The sequence below is a fragment of the Odocoileus virginianus genome, chromosome 22, assembly GCF_023699985.2.
Source record: "Odocoileus virginianus isolate 20LAN1187 ecotype Illinois chromosome 22, Ovbor_1.2, whole genome shotgun sequence".
Classification (NCBI taxonomy): Eukaryota; Metazoa; Chordata; class Mammalia; order Artiodactyla; family Cervidae; genus Odocoileus; species Odocoileus virginianus.
Window position 1 is genome coordinate 37,693,152 of NC_069695.1, and position 14,658 is coordinate 37,707,809.

The 14,658-nt window shown below is 57.3% G+C and overlaps 1 protein-coding gene and 2 long non-coding RNA genes across 52 annotated transcripts in view; 1 reads left to right on the forward strand and 2 right to left on the reverse strand.

Annotated features, from left to right (window-relative positions):
• The window catches only part of CELF4 (CUGBP Elav-like family member 4), a 311,899-nt gene that overhangs the window by 182,415 nt on the left and 114,826 nt on the right, over positions 1 to 14,658 (reverse strand). The window lies entirely within an intron of this gene.
• Positions 1,954 to 11,254, reverse strand: LOC110144401 (uncharacterized). The gene is made up of 4 exons (XR_002315878.2): positions 11,088 to 11,254; positions 10,280 to 10,387; positions 6,420 to 6,469; positions 1,954 to 4,000 (listed from the first exon to the last, which is right to left on the reverse strand). It is a non-coding gene; the product is annotated as an uncharacterized lncRNA (long non-coding RNA).
• LOC139030447 (uncharacterized) lies at positions 11,835 to 13,226 on the forward strand. Its single transcript, XR_011482816.1, has 2 exons — positions 11,835 to 12,001; positions 13,118 to 13,226. It is a non-coding gene; the product is annotated as an uncharacterized lncRNA (long non-coding RNA).

A 14,658-nucleotide genomic window follows, 5' to 3' on the forward strand; every position in this document is an offset into this window, starting at 1 on the left:
TTAAGATGTTGGGGGGACTACACGCTCACTCTACACAGTTCATGGCGACCCTCTATGCCTCTCCGTTTCCTGAGGGCTTCCTGCCCTTGGGAACTAGAAGCTGCACACCTGGGCATCTCTACTCTGGACACAGGTGGCAGTGCCCTCATTTGATAGAGGGAAACTGAGGCTCAGAGAAGTTAATCAGCCTGCTTACGGTCACACCGGGCTCCCCTGGTGGCTCCGTGGTAAAGAATCCGCGTGCCAACGCAGGAGATGCAGGTTTGATCCCTGAGTCGGGACGATCTCCTGGAGAAGGAAATGGTAACCCACTCCCATTCTTGCCTGGAGAATCCCATGGACAGAGGAACCTGGCGGGCTACAGTCCATGAGGTTGCAGAGTCAAGACACTACTTAGCAAGACCCCAGTGCTTCCCCAGCAAACACTGGAGGCTGCACAGGGTCTCCAGTCTCTTGCTGTCTCCCAGCTGCTGTCTGCTTCCTGCACAGGAGGGAGAGTGGTGTGAGGACCCATGTCCCCGGTGCTCCTGGCGGGGTGGTCAGAGACGCAGGCATCCTCCCCACCGGAGGGAGTCTCTCGGGGCCAGATGGAGCAGGGGCACTTCCCCACCTCAGACCAGGGGCCGGCATCTCAACCCAGCCTCAGTGTGATCACCGGTATGTTTGTCTATTCCCAGCACGATCCCCACCCTCCATTTCCACCCTAAAGTACACTAGATAATTAAGTCTCTCTCAGGCCTCCTCAGTATTATGCAGATTAATTTATTATTTAAATCTGAATAGAATATTAGCTCATTGTCTTAATAGTTCTGATAAACGTTGGGGGGGTGGCACAGGATGGAAATCCTCCCACTCACCCCTCCCCCCATCAGAATGGAAAGGCCCCTCAGGCAGGTGTGTGTGTGTGTGTGTGGGGGGGGGCTGCGGCTCTAGACCCCGGGGTGCACAGGCGGGTTTGTGCACATGCAGGGTCCTGTGTGTGCCCTACACAGCCCTCTTCACACAGGCCCGGCCTTCTGCCCAAGAGAGAAAGAAGGGGCAGGCAGGGAATGCAGGAGCCACAGAGAGTTTCTCAGTCTGGAGGCTCTCCCCCTGCTCTTTGGACAGGATGGGGTGAGGGGGCAGGGTGAGAGTGCAGGAGACAGCTGCTGGGTGTCCGTCAGTGGAGGGGACTGTGGTCTGAGAGCTGGGAAGTCTCTTAGCACTTCAGTTTGCCCTTCTCAGAAATGGTTCTGGTAAGGAAGGACCTGGTCACCAGGGGTGCCCTGGTGGCTTCAGACAGTCAAGAATCTGCCTGCAATGCGGGAGACCCGGGTTCAATCCTTGGGTTGGAAGACTCCCCTGGAGAAGGGAATGGCCTCCCACTCCAGTATTCTTGCCTGGAGAATTCCAGGGACAGAGGAGCTCTATGGGCTACAGTCAATGGAGTCACAGAGAGTCAGACACAACTAAGTGACCAACACACTTCATCACCAAACAATCCAGAGAGAGCTGCTGGTGGAGTTGGCTGTGTTGAGGGAGGTCCTACAGACACTAGAAGTGTGGGGTGCAAACTGTCCTGGCTTTACCAACACTCTGCCTCCCCACCCTATCCCAGGGGACCCAGGCAAGGCCTAGGGAGGTCCCTTCCTGTGAGGCCTGCCTCCTCCTCCGTCAACAGTCTCTGGCGAAGAGGAGTTCAGGCTCATCCTTGCTGCTGCCACCTCCTACAGAGATGTCCTCTTGGCCACCTGATCTCCACAGCACGTACAGTGATAATAAGACCCTTAACATTGAGATCAGCACAGGAAAGGAACTGTGGGCCTTCCACTAAGCATGCCTGTTATGGACTGATTGTGTCTCCCCAGATGGGTCTTTGATGAGTGGCTGATTTAGATGAGATCATGAGGGTGGGGCCCTCACAATGGGATTAGTGCCCTTGTAAGAACAGCAAGCGACAAGAGCTCCATCCCTCTCTGCCAGGTGTGAAGGTGGCCGTCTGCAAGCCAGGGAGGGTTGGGTGGGGGGGGGGTGCTCTCATCAGGACTTTGATCCTGGACTTCTCAGCCTCTACCACCATGAGAAGCAAATTTCTTCAGTTCGAGCCACTTCGTCTATGGTATTCTATTAGAGCAGCCTGAGCTGACTGAGACAGTCACTCTCTGTAGATGTGGAAACTGAGGCCAGAGAGGTCAAGCGTTGCCCTTTGGCTGCAGAGGGGGTGGGTGGTCACAGAATAAACGATGTGACTGGTGCTGCAGGTACCCTGCTGCACACTCACACAGGAGTCAGTGTCCACCTCGGGGGTGTCGGGGCACAAGAGGACTGCCATCTGGTCCTGTGCTCAGAGCCCTGACAGGGTAGAAGGTGTCCCTTCACACATGGAATAGACACAACTCAATCCCTGGAGGATGAGGAAAGCGGGACCACGATGAGGTCATGGATATGACCTCCACCAGCCCTCCTGGAGGAGGGGAGGAGGCAAAGCCAAGTGCCTCCACGTCTGAAGCTGCCCTGGCTGCATCCTAACTCAGGAAGGGTCGGTTTAGGGTCATGTTTACCCTAGTGCTCCCCACCCCAAGGTCTGGAATCAAGTGGGTGCCCTTGGCACAGACAGTGTTGAATCTAGCCAGGAAAAATATATGGGACACATCGTGTGGCTGTGGTTTCTTTGCACCATCCAGTCATACAGCTGGCAATTAATTTCCCCTATAAATGAAACACCTTTCATATCACTTTATCTGGAGAGCTTGAATTGACAGCAGCGGGTGTAATTTATACATACTTTTTACCCATCTGTTAGCATTCAGGCTTCAGGCTGCTTGTGTTTTTTTTTTTTCTCCCCTTCAATTCTCTCCCCAAATTGAAAGGATTAGGTTAGGATTAGGTGAGTGTTTTAACCAGATATTCACAAAGATGGATGGCGGTGCTTCCAGACGGCCGGTGCCCAGGGGAGGCCCCCACACGATGGTGGCCAGGTGGGGCTCAGTGATCTGGGAAATTGCCTCCACCTGAGAGCCAGCGGCCCTGCAGTCTGAGGCTGGAGCTGCAGAGGGCCTCGGGGACTCTCCGGGCCGTCCTTCATTTTACAGACGAGAAAACTGAGGTTCAGAGAAGCAAAGCGACACGTGCAAGGTTGAGCAGCTGGTCAGAGGAGGAGCTGGACGGGGGTCTGATTGGAGAGAGTGCCAGCGGGAAGCCTGCTCCATTTTACCTGACGGAGCAGAGGGGCATGGATGGGGCCCCGGAAGTGTTTGGCTGGCCAGGGTACAGTTCCTCCTGCCCCTGGGTGTCCAAGGACGTGGACACAATCCAGCCTCAGGCTCCTGGGATGTGAGAGGTAAATGCTGCGGGCCTGGCCTTTGGAGGTCAAGGGCAGACCTCCGGCCTTCTCGATGGCCCACCTCCGCCTCTCCTGGCTATTGCAAGGTGTCTGTGATCACTGCGTCCTTCACCCCTTCCCTCTTGCCCAGGTTCAGCCCTGGAGCCATTAGCAGTGTGACTCTGTCTGGTAAGAACCAGTGAGATAGCTCTGTATTAGCGCAGGGGCCTGAGGAGATTTGGCCATTAAATGTTACATTAGACCCAAGGTGTCCTGTACATGCTCCCGGTGGAGTTTTTCAGGCAGCCTTGGCTGGGGGGCCTCGGCAAGGGGGAACGTGCTGGAACTGACAACCAGGTTGGGGGGGGGAGGTGGATGCTGGGCTGTGTGCTCCCCCTGGAGCTCTGAGGACATCCTGGAGAACCATGGAGGAAGGGCAAGCGTGTCCTTGCCTCCTGTTCAGCCCCGGCGGGCCCTGCTGGCTATGGCTGAGTGCCCAGTTTGTCCCCAGCCCAGCGGGGCAGCAGCCCAGCTCACCTCTCAGTCCCGGGCAGCCCTGATTTCGCATCTCCTACCGTCTAGGAGCTCATCCTCCTTATTGGACCAGATGTCCCGAGTTTTAGCTCCAAAAATACACACATGGAGGTGAGGGAACAGACAGAGGAGAAGCTGTTTCCTTTTCCAGGGAGGACGTGAGACCTGCAGGGAATAATTAGTGAATAGCACTGGCTTAATCAAAATACAACTAACTGCCTCCTACGGGGCAGGTGATTACTGTTTGAGTGGCCAGGAGGGGAGACATGGCTGTTGGTTGAAGTCAGCTAGTCTTCTTGTCATCCTAAGTACCCAGCTGCCCAAAATACCTACATCACCCAGCTAAATACCCATCCACCTAACTCCCCACCCACCCAACTAGCCATCCATCTACTTGTTCTCCTAGGATCCTGGGTAAACCGTGCAGTCTCTCTGGATCTAAGTCTCTCTGCTGAAATGGAGATAAGAATTCTCCCCTGATCTCCTCTTGAGCTTGTTAAAGGATCTGATGGACCCAAGGACGATTCTGGCAAGTGGTGCAAAGAATACAGATATCAGACGGTGGGTATATTAACGATTGTTACCATTACTGCCACGCTGCTGCTGTCTAAACCCTTTCTGACTTGAGATCTTGGCCGACTCTCCCCTGCCTTGGACCGGTGACTCTGCACATCCACGGAAAGGAGGCTTGGGAACTTGTTTTAAAGATCTCCTCCCAGCCCTGCAGGGCGGGGCAGACCCTGGAGGAAGCTCAGCTGCCCGGCCTCCTCCCTGCAGGGCCGCTGGCCCCACCCCTCCCGGAACGCGGCCAGAGAGGAGCAGCAAAGCGGGGAGGGGGGTTCTGAGAGCGTTAATGGCCCGGCAGGTTGGAGGGAGACCGCGGACAGGGGCTGGTTGTGCTTTTTCCAACGTTAGGGCCTCAGAACCAGAAAAAAAAACAAGCTGGGAGCTTTAGAACCCGGAGGCTAATTGTTCGGATGGGAAGATATTTACAGTAACGGGGCAATGAGGAAGGAGGTGCCCAGGGTGGTTTTGGCTGGAGCAGCCCAGTCCATCCAGGGGACTTCTGGGGGCAGCCTGGGGCCATCCTATTGAACCGGGCCGTCTACCTGCGGTTACCCTCTGTCTCACAAGTCACCCTCCTTCGGGGAAGGCGCGCATGAAACAGAAGCGGACATCTCCTCGCCCAGGGTTTCTGGCGTGGCAGCCAGATCACCTCCCCAGCCAGCACGAAACACGTGGCCCTGGCCCAGGGAACCTTCTATTCTTTAAGGCCCAGTCAGTCGCCCTCTCTCAGGAAGCCCTCCTGACTACCGCAACTCACAGGTGGTCTCTTCAGACCTCCTGGATCTCTGAGTCTGAACTGCAGAGACCCCTGACCACACAGCTTAGAGGTCCGAGCTTCTCCTAGTGATGGGCTCCCCATTAGTGTCTGGCACAGGGCTGGTCATGCTGCTGGGCTCGCAGACCTGGGAAAGGAGGACCAATTACATCGGGGGGTGAGGGTGGGGGGCGCTTTAGGAAAGTGGTTGAAGTTGGGGAGGAGGAGAGGGATAAAAATCATCAGCAGCTCAGCTGAAGGAAGAAATTGGAAAATCCAGGTGACAAGGGCTCCGTGGGGCCCCAAGCCTCAGGCCCCTCATTCATCTGCCTGCTCACTGGGTCTTGCCGTAAACAAATGAAAACAGACATTGAGAATCCACACTCAACATGCACCAAACTCGATCTTAGATCGATTATGGCTAGTCATTTGAGAATATTAAAAAACTGCAGATCTCAGAGGGAAAAACATCTTTCCTTTGAAGCAGAAAATGGTCCTTTTGCAAATTAATGGCTGGGTGGGCCAAAAGCCCCTCCTGGAAGGGAGAAGGGGGCCCGTCAATATCTCAGGAGAAGCAGAAGGGTCTGGCTGGGGTGATGGGCTCACGGGGCCAGAGACTGCTGAGCCAAGCTAGACGCAAACCACAGGTGTGCTGTGAGAGGGCCCAGCAGTGACTCTGCAGGAGAAGGAACCCAGACAGGCTGCCTTTGGTCAACAGAGCCCAAGTCCAAATGCCAGGAAACAGGTCGTGCTGTGTGTCTCTGGACATTCCTTAAGAAGTGGCTGGGCAGCCAGTAGCGTGGGCTGTGGGAGGGGTGGGAGCCATGTGCACAGGACTGCAGGCGACTTGGAATCTCAGACTTCTTCAAGGAGCTGCTGGGCCGGGCTCCATATCTCCCTTGCCTGCTCTATTAAGCTCTCTCCCTCCCCTGCACAGTGCCCGCTACCAACCACAGAGCCGTCTCTGTCTCCTGAGGCGCTGGGTTGGTTTACACCTATCTTCCTGTCTTCTCCATGCTCCAAAATTCTACCTGGTCCCTAAGCCCCCGCTGACTCCCCAGCACATGGCCCTAAGGCACACATGGCCCAATACTGGGCTGCTTCTTGTCTGTCCCCCCAACTGTGAGCTAGCCAGGAGGTGAGAACCCCGGCTGTCTGTGACACCCGGTGTCCCCTGTGGGCCCTGGTGGATTGTGAAGCTGGGTCCCCGGTGGATTTTAGTTAGTGCCAGACCATGAGGCCATGCAGGGGGTGAATCCTCACCCGTATCTGCCTGGACACCTCCTGGGATTTCTTTCTTCTCCTTCCTTGGCCTACAGAAGTGGAAGAAGACAAGGTGGGAGTCATCCTTCTGCTTAAAGGTAGACGCACAAGGCAGCTCTGGGTTAATGAGCAAAGGTCTTCCAGCTGCACCCCTACCTTGCCCCCACCCCACCCCAATGCCAGCACACAGAGTGGGTAGGAAGAGGAAGATGAGGCATCGGTTCCCCAATGGCTGGAGAGAGGCCGCCAAGCTCTGTCCCTCAAAACCCTCAGGAAGAGGAGCCAGCTCTCCTGCCCCAATCTGGGAGAGTGGGGAGCAGAACCCGAGCCCTCTGCACCCACGGCTCCCTGCGGGGGCGGGGGTCATCAACACGGACGCCAAGTCTCTTCCCACACCCTCAAGCCCAGCCCTGTGTGGGTCCAATTCATCCGGCCTTCATCTACCAGGTATGCACTGCCCACCACAAGATGCCGGCAAGCTGTCAGCTCAACAAACATTCATGCCTGCATATTCTGAGAGCAGAGCCTAAAACAGATGCTAAAATTGAGAGGTTTATGTAACTGAATATAGCCCGATGACAGTCATGTGTGTCCGTGAGATTCTCCTTCTGATCTGTAATGCCTGACCTTGAATCCCAGCTCTGCCACTTATGGCGCTGCAGGCATGTGTATTCAGTCGCTTCAGTCGTGTCTGACTGTGACTCCATGGACTGTAGCCCGCCGGGCTCCTCTGTCCATGGGATTCTCCAGGCAAGAAGACTGGGATGGGTTGCCATGCCCTCCTCCAGAGGATCTTCCCGACCCAGGGGTCAAACCCGCATCTCTTGAGTCTCCTGCATTGCAGGCAGATTCTTTACCTGCTGAGACACCTGGGAAGCCCAATGCTGGTGTGACCTGGGACCAATTACTTAACTTCTCCCTGCCTCATCACTCCCAGCTGTGAAATGAGCCACTGTGCCAACTGAATGTTAGACCTGGACCTATTACACTGTCGTTTCCTGGGTTCCTGCTGTGTGTGAGATGCTGAGCCCACCGCCCTGGGCCCTGTGGTGTTTACCCTGCACGCAGGGCCCTCACAGCCCTACGGACCCCCTGAGCATGGAGGAGACCAGCGTCCGGGTCAGATCTGGGAACACCATGAGCGGTCAGTCAGGACTTCTGCTTGAGGCGCTGATGAGCTCCCTGAGAAAGGCCACTGCTCGGGGAGCTGGAGGGTGTCATCTCTGAGTCCTTCTGTAGCACCGGAGTCCATTTACGGGGAGGTCACTTATGAATATTAAACTCTTTGCTCCAGGCTCCGAAGAGTCCCGCTGCCCTGCTCTACCCAAAAGTCAAGGTTACAGCCCAAATAAACAAAACTGCCCTTCTCCAGAAGAAACACACTGTCACACACACACACACACACACACACACACACACACTCATATTCACACCTGCAGTTATCTGAGGGGGAAGGAGAAGGGGGAAATGCAGGGGTTGGGGCAGCTGTTTCCTCACCCCTGGCTCCGTGGGGAGGGGGTGTCCTGGCCTGCAGGCTCCCCCGACTTGCCTCCCCTGCCAGTTTCTCAGACACACCAGGCACGGCTTCCCCAAGCAAGTGGGGTCTGACTTTACAAACAAGAGAGGGAGCTTCCAGGAGAGGGCGCTGTTGGAACATCCTGGGAGTGGGAGGCACTGGGCGGGCCTGCAGCGGGCACACGGGCAGGCCAGAGCCCTGGGCTGGGCCCGGCCCCCGCGGGAAGCAGGAGGGTCCCTGCGGGTGGGTCTAACTTTGGTGCACTCGCTAAAAATGCAGCAAGCCTGAGGGTGGGTCTGGGAGCCTTAGCGGCTTCCCGAGAGGCTGACTCAGGTGGCCGCCCAGGGCAGGCTGAGAGAGGGTGGATGAGACCCTAGGATGGCACAGCCCCCCATCTACTCCCACTCAACACCCAAAGAGACAGAGGCCCCCGGGGCTGCTCTCAGCCCCAGTGAGCATGGCAAGGGCTTGCCTGCTCCATCCCTCCCCTGGGGACAGAAATAGGACTAGGCAGGGCTGAACAGCCTTATCAGGAGGCTGAGTCCCCAAGGAGCGTGTGGGGCCAGCTGAGGAGGGGCCTGGGGTCCGGTGGTCAGAGCTGGCATCCAGGTGCGGGTGTGTAACTTGGGGCTGTCCCCGCGCGGGACGCTGCTACCGCCAGACAGCTGGGCTGAGCTACAAGGGCGCAATGATTAAGGTGGCTAAGCCAAGGAGACAGTGAGGGGACAGGGCAAGAGAGGCAGGGTGACAGACACCGGGAGACAGAGGCAGGGAGCAGGGCAGAGGGACAGACAGACCGGCAGCGGGGACAGACACACTGACGAGAACTCGGAAAGAAGGGAGAAAGGGGAGGCATGAGTCGGATTCATTCCGTGTCACCCACAGAGCTTCTCCTGGAAGCTGAAAGAGGATCTGCTGAAGAAGAGACGATGGTGGAGAAGAGACGGTGGCAGCTAGGATGCCCGGGGAGCTTTATGGGGTCCCTTGGTCTGTCACCACGTCACCATCCTCCTCCTCACTATTACTATCTACCCTTTGAGTATCTGAGCCGTGCCAGGCACCCCATGTGCGCCAGCCTTTATCCTCCTACATCCCTACCTCAAAGCTGGTATGAAGATCTCCACTTTATAGAAAGGGGAAGGGGGGCTCTGACCTGCGACTTTCTAATACCATCTTCCCCTTAGGCTTGTTCACTGCTCCAGAGAAGTTTCCAAACACGGAGGGTTTGCCTCAGCAGGAAGAGACCAAACTGGGCCTGCGAGGGTCTGTCCAGGTGGGCATGTGTGTGTGAGGAGGGGGCCAAGACAGTTCAAATACCACAGCCCCCCATTTACTTCTGACCTCTCACCATCCACATGCAGGTGCTGGATAGATTGGAGAGTGCGAACCTTGGGTTCTATGTCCCAGGCCAGGTAGAGGTGGTGGCCCAGGCTGCTCCTGCCCCTCCTTTCCCTTGCATAGCCCCAGCCTGGAGGGGTCACCCCAGGTCTGGGTGACTGGTGCCAGCCCCCCAGGGTCCTCACCTTGGGGTGCTCCCCTGGGAGGATGGGGATAAGGAGCCAGTTAGAACTGGGAAGAGAAAACCTCTTGTCCCTACTCCCCAGTGAGGCTGTGGGTCTCACCACTGCCAGGCTCCCTGCGTGGGGGAAGGCAGGAAAGCCTTGGGCTGCCAATCCACAGGGTCGGGCCTGAGTCCCAGCTCTGCCACTCAGCAGCTGTACCTTCAGTGAAAGGTCCTTAACCTCTATGAGACAGCTTCACCGCCTTTGAAATGGTCCCAGCCTCCGGGCTGGACGATCAGATGAGAGTCCATGTGATGCACTCAGTCCTGGCACACAGCTGCTACTGCTGCTGCTGTTGCTAAGTTGCTCAGTCGTGTCCGACTCTTCGCAACCCCATGGACTGCAGCCTACCAGGCTCCTCTGTCCATGGGATTTTCCAAGCAAGAGTACTGGAGTGGGTTGCCATTGCCTTCTCCACTGGCACACAGCAAGACTCGGTAAATATCTGCTGACATCTCTTTAATCACGAGCATCATTGCTTTGGCCTCTCACACCTCCTCTCTCCCTACTCCTTAGCCCCATCCCCTCTCCCTCAAGCTGTCAAGCCTGTTTTCAGAGGGTCTCCAGGCGCTGTGCCTCTGCTATGCTTGGAGCCACTCATGGGAAGGCCACGGGGCGGTGAGGAAGAGGGAGCCAAATTAATTCAGTTCAACATTCCTGAGCGTTTTCCCTACAGAACCCTGTGATCAGCACCAGGCATGTTAGACTTTCTTTTCCCCTCAAGGAGCTTCTACCAAATAGGAGGAACATGGGGTGTATATGGGTAACTTTCATTCACTCACTCATTCATTTAGCACTAAGCTTTCCTTCACGATCACCAGTGATCCAGCAGGGTGTGATCAGTTGCAGGAGTGAGGAAACAAGAGTAGAATTCTGCCCTGGCATGAGAACTGGAGTAAAATAAAAGATTAAGTCTCATAAAGGGAGGGTCCCATTTTGGGAGGCTAACGTCACACCATGGGGGCGCCTGTGCAGCCGCTGCCAAGGGGCTCCGGAGCCCAGGGGCCAATTAGCAGACACACAGATCCTGAGTTACACAAGCTGGTGTTGTCACGGAGAGGATTCACCCTCACCCTCATGGTCAAGGTTTATGAAAAGTCTTGTGTGCCTTTTTCACTGCATCTCTCAACAGCCCTGGGAGGCAGCCGGGTTGGGGCTGAGTGTCCCCAGCTGTTCCTATGGACACTGCACAGAGAGCGACACATCTCACCCGCAGTCCCCGGCAGTGACTGTCACAGCCGGGACGACACCCTGGCCTCCCTTGGGTCTAGGACTCCATTTAGGCCCCGTTGTCCCCACCTGGGCTTTCTTCTCCAGGAGCTGAATGGGGGGGGGGGGGGTGACTGCTTCCATTCGCCTCCCTGGGCAGCTTGCCCTCCATCCTCAGGGGGCCCCTGAGCAGCCCCGGCAGCCCCAGTACATCCTTGGCCCCTGGAAAGAGCAGAACCCTCTGTGAAGCTCAGCTGCAGTGCCTGGGGGTCCCAGGGGCCCTGGGGGTGGGTGATGGTATCTGCACCCTCCCTCCCTTTGGCATTTGACCTCTTCTGATTTGCATCTACCCCAAGTGAGGTCCGGAGCAGTGCTCCCAACCTTGTCGACTGTCTTTTCTTTTCCGGGGGCCTCATCGGGTCCTCAGCCAGTCGTCCTACTCCGGTCCACGCGCTCCATACGGGCTGACTGTGCACTCGACGGCCAGTACCCCGGGTGTGTAAACACCTCACCTCCCGCCACAGGCGGCTCCACGTTCCCCCAGGCTCCTGGGGCCCCCCGCCCCCATTCTGCTGACAGGAACGTGTCTTCCCGGCCCGCATGTGAGGCCCTCAGCGAATCCCACGTTAGAACCAGCCAGTGCTGTGAGGCGACCAAAGGGCCAGTTGGGTAGAACCTGGAATGGTCGGTAAAGAACTTCCGGGCTCTAAGGCATCACTACGCATCCGCTTCCGGCCTCAGACTCACGGGAACGAACCAGAGTCCTCTCGCAGAGGCCTCGAGGCAGTGATGACGGCGGGAGCCTGAGGCCCGGGCAGGTCTCAGGGACCTTTTATTTGTCCTCTGGGAGGTCCCAGGCCAGTCTGTGGAGAATGGGATGAGGCGCCGCCACCCCCCGCAGCCTCCCTGCAGCCTCTCAGACCAAGGCAGCCCCCTCCATGGCTGACGCCGCGGCTCGGCCCACTTGCCACCCCCCAACCCCCGCAGTTGTCTCTTCAGGAAGGTTTTCTTCTTTCCCCCACTCTGCTCGCTGCCCTCAGGGGGTGTCTAGCTGACTGGCGGGGTCGGGAGGGGCAGCCGCCCGCACGCCCCTCCTCTTGCGCGTGGGCTCCGGGAACAGGCCGTGGCCCCCAGCCGAGCTCCAGCATCTGCCTAGAGCCGCTCTGACCGCCTTCAAGGGCACTGCCAGGAATAGATGCGGCCACCCCGCCGCCCGCGTGGGCCTGGCAGCTTCAGCCTGCCCTTTCTCCAGCCTTTCTGTGCACTTCCCAAGGAGTGTCCCAGCCGACGTACAGGTGAAGGCTCCGTGGGATGCCGCCGCGTGCTGGGTTGTTCGGAATGTGCAGAGCCGTATCCCACGAAAGCCCAGCAAACGCTGCCCGGCCACCTCTCAGCCACCAAACTGCAGCCCCCCACCACCCTGGCCAGTCACCCAGTGGGTCTGTCCGAGCGGGAGTCCTTATTGATGGAGCTGTACCTCTTGGATTCATGGCCTAGAAACCAAGTCAGGGAGATGAGGTGCTTGCTCAGTCACAGCTGGCCACCAACCACAGCACCTCACTCCAGTCAGGAGCCCTAGGCATCTGCAGGAAAAGTGACACTCTGGGGCTGGAAGAGGGCAGGGCGCCAGAGAGAATGGGGCACTTGAACCCCTCTGAGAGAAGAGGAGGGGCTTGGTCCCAGGACGCAGGGATGAACAGGTTACCTCTGAGCACCACTGAGCAGAACAGTGAGGCCTGGGACAGGGGTGCCCATGAGGGACAAGGAAAGGGAGAGGGTGGGCTCTGATTACATGGAACCCAGGGAAAGAGATGTCAAGGCACTGGAAACTCAATCTTGACTCTGCTCTGAGGCTGCCAGTGTGACTCCAGCGGGTGGAAGAGATTCTGCCATCAGCCACGGCCATGCAGGGTTTATGGAGTGGCCCCTTGACACCGTGGGGCAGGCCCTGTTCTAGGATCCAGAAAGAGCAGAGAGAACAAGTTTTCTGCTCCTATGAAGCACATGGAGAGAGGTCAGCATGCAGGTCAGGATGGGACAGGTCAGGTGGAGGCGGACACAGTGAAGCAGAGGAACAGAGAGAGGATGGTGGCCCTGGGGTCAGGGCATAGCTGTTTTATACTGAATGGCCAGGGAAGGCCTCTCTGGTAAGGTGACACGTGAGAAGATGCTTCGAGGAAATGAGGGAAAGAACCAAGTGATTGGGTGGAAAAAAGAGTGTTCCAGGCAGAGGGCAGAGCAAGTGCAAAGGCCCTGAGGCGGGGGTGTGCTGGGCTGGCTGGGGGAAGAGCCGTCTACAAACTGTGGAACCAAGTATGTCACAAGAGTGTCTCAGTTCACTACCCCAAGATCAAGCTTCTTCAAACAGAGCCCCTCCTGTCTTCATGATCCCATTTTTCCCCCTCCCCCAGGCAGGAGAGCTGAGACGCCTTTGCTGAAGGGTGATCCAAACATGGAATTTGGAATCTGGGCACAGCCAGGAAGGGGAAAAAATATAAGACTCTGAATTCTTAACCTCAAGGTGTGTCCCTTATTTAGTGTGAGGCTCTTTTCTCTGCCCACTGCTCCTTCCTCCATGTGCAGGACTCTGGGCATATCCCCTGGGAGGACAGAAGGGGAGCTGAAGTCCCTGAGTGTGGAGGGAGTCTTGGGGAGGAAGGCATGAGGGCTTCCTGGAGGAGGGCCCCAAGGAGTGTAAGCCTTCGGAGTGGCCAGGCTTGGGGCAAGAGAGGAGCAAATTCTTAGGGGATGGATGACTGTGTGTGTGTGTGTGTGTGTGTGTGTGTGTGTGTGTGTGTGTGAGGAGCAAGGAGAAGCCAAGAGGCCCCATGGCAGCTGGAAAAAAATTCCCCTGTAAGAAAGGGGGAGGGGTGGTAATGTTCTAGAAAGGCCTCGTCCCTTCTCTGTTAGCTCTCACTTCCTCCTGTGCCTGTGTCTGTGTTTCTGAGTGAGTCTGTGAGTCTGCGTGCATGTCTCTTTCTGGTTCTCTCCCGTCCAGTCTCCAAGCTGCCTGCAGCCTCTCAGTCTCCCCGCGGTGCCGCTTTCTCTGTCTGGCTGGCTCTGTCTCCCTCGGTCTCCATCTCTCTCTCTCCCTCCCTCTCTCCTCCCTCCCCCCCACTCCCCTCTTTCTCTCAGAACAGGAAGAGGCCTGCAAAAGAACTGCGATTTCCCTCCCGCCCGCCTCCCCACCCCCTTTCCCTCCCCAGGTTTTTTCTCTGCTCCTTATTCAAGGCAGATAAAGTGCACACAGCTGCTCCCAGCTGAAACGGGCCTTAATTGCACCCCCGTTGCCATGGCGATCCCTGATGATCTCCGTGGCTGGAATGTTGCCCTCCGATCTCCCTGCTGGGGCCTCCAGGCTCCGCAGCCTTGCTGGCCCCAGAGCTGCCCCCACGCGGCACCCTGGCAGGGCAGCGAGGTGGCCCCGAGCACCTTCCCCCTCCCCCACCCCGGTCTTGGTCACTCCTCGGGACATTCTGGGGTCCAGAGCAATAATGCACATGCTCCTGGCCGAGGACAAAGCATTCCTCTGTCACAACCTAGGCCCGGGTTTTAGGGGTGGGAGGGACCCTGGTCAGAGCGCTGTGCTCTGGGCTTCACCCCCCACCTGCAGACCTGCCACAGCCACACCCAGGGTGATCACAGGAGTTGTCAACGCGAAGCAGCCTTTTCACTGCAATTCCCATCTGAAGAGCCCCTGGGCACACGAAGGTGGTGGGCACTGCAAGGGGGTGGACCCAAAGACCCTTCCTACAGTGTCACGGTTCTGCAGAGGGACTGGTGCAGAATCAGGCTGCCCCATCCCTGCTGTGGAAGACTGGGGTGAGGGAGGTTGGTGCCTACACTGGGCACCTCAGGGGGATAGGGGCACCCCAGAAGAATGTGCCTTCTGGTGCCTGAGGGGCACCCTATGGTCCAGGTAAGTAAGCCCTATACAGAGTGGTGGGGTGTG